This window comes from Chiloscyllium punctatum, unplaced genomic scaffold, assembly GCF_047496795.1.
Source record: "Chiloscyllium punctatum isolate Juve2018m unplaced genomic scaffold, sChiPun1.3 scaffold_110, whole genome shotgun sequence".
Taxonomy (NCBI): Eukaryota; Metazoa; Chordata; class Chondrichthyes; order Orectolobiformes; family Hemiscylliidae; genus Chiloscyllium; species Chiloscyllium punctatum.
This window is the reverse complement of record NW_027309844.1, coordinates 118645-120261: the sequence shown is the minus strand read 5'-3', so window position 1 is coordinate 120261 and position 1617 is coordinate 118645. Positions and strand designations below refer to the sequence as shown.

Here is a 1617-nt window from a genome sequence, read left to right as displayed (position 1 = left end):
AAAATAGCCCAACACGCTGAGTAACAAACACCACGCGTTTTTTAGTAAATGGTCAATTCAAGCTGGTGTCAGCTTCTGGAGCGTCTCAGAGTTGCCAAGCACGGAAACAGACCCTGCTATCTAACCTGCCACTGCTAAACAGATAACCGAAATTAATCTAACCAATATTTGCAAAAATTTGTCCCTTATCTCTCCGAACCCTTTCAGCTGCCTTTGAAATGTTGTGAGCGCACCAGTCTCTGACACTAAATATGGCAATTCATTCTGTACACACGGAAATGTCTGTGTTCAAAACAAGTGTCCCTCACATCCCCTTTAAATGTTACTGTTCTCATATTAAACCAATGTAATCTCGCTTTGAACTCATGTGCCTTGTGAAAAATTACTCCCTGACTCTTTTCCCTGTCCGTCTGCCTCATGACTTTAAAATTCTGTAAGGCCATTCCTCAGCCCTGAAGTTCCAGGGAAAACTGTCGAAGACAATTCAGCTTCGTGCTATTGTCCAAACAGTGCAAACCTTGGAAACCCTTTCAAATACTTTCGAAATTGCACCACGTTCGTTACTGAATGCGTGATCTGTTCGTGCCTGAAGTGAATCGACGCTGAAACGCTAGTAATGAGATTTTGGCACACTGCGCCTCTGTGGTAGTGTGGCCGAGTGGTCTAACGCGCTGGATTTAAGCTCCAGTCTCTATCGAGTCGTGGGTTCGAATCCCACCGCTACCAAAATCGCGGTTGTTATGCTACAGGCAGTTGAAGAGAGCCGTAACTCTGCGTCTTCGTTGTTGTGTTTGCCGCTGCTCAGGTCAACTCATTCCGACTGAGTCTGAAAACAGTGTGAGTCCTTGCTGTCGTGCCCTCCTCAACCCCTCTGCTTTCGGATATCTGCATATCTCAAATAGTCAGTGCATTTGGCTGGAAGTTTGGTGGTTCGAGCCCGCCTTTAGCACCGACCCTCAATTATTTCAGTTCAAGCATTGAGACCAACCATGTCCCGACACGAGAACCCACCCGAGCCTGCAGCTGGATGTGGCCCCAATCTCTCCAAGGCCCCGCTGCCAACTGAAAGCGGCGACTGCAGCTTCAATCAGCGGCTTCCTGCTCAGCCCTGGGACACAACACCTGGAAAATCCTTCCCCAGGAACGGCTCTTCCCGTGTGAAAGGGACAACCATTCCACTTTATATTGGACACGGCTTCAGAGGATTGTTCCTGTTCTTGGAACGTTTCATAAACAAAACTCCTGTCTCGCAAATAAGAAGGGGGAAAAGTTGTTGGCAGGAAGAATAGAGAGAGTGTTGACTGTGAGGACTCTGTCTCGTCAGCAGATGGGATTCCATCTTATGGGCAAGTGGAGACAGCTTTCACTCAGAAACCGAGGTGTGATCAAACACAGTCGGATCGACGTGTCCAAACCAACCCCTACACTGGGTTACAATACTGCAAGGGGAGCAGAGAGCTGGATTTCTTTAAAGGAGGGAAAGGGCCCATCGGGAGGCTTGAACCTACGGCCCTGAGATTAAGCATCTCATGCTCTCGGACTAAAGTAACTGGGCCTGGCTCACGATTGATGAGTGTGTCATTTCATACTGAGCATATTTCACCCGGCATTGCAATT

General features: G+C 48.0%; 1 non-coding gene across 1 annotated transcript; it reads left to right on the top strand.

Annotated features, from left to right (window-relative positions):
• The first annotated feature begins 644 nt into the window (after positions 1-644).
• On the top strand, positions 645-726 carry trnal-uaa (transfer RNA leucine (anticodon UAA)). Its single transcript has one exon. It is a non-coding gene; the product is annotated as a tRNA-Leu (tRNA).
• Positions 727-1617: the final 891 nt, after the last annotated feature.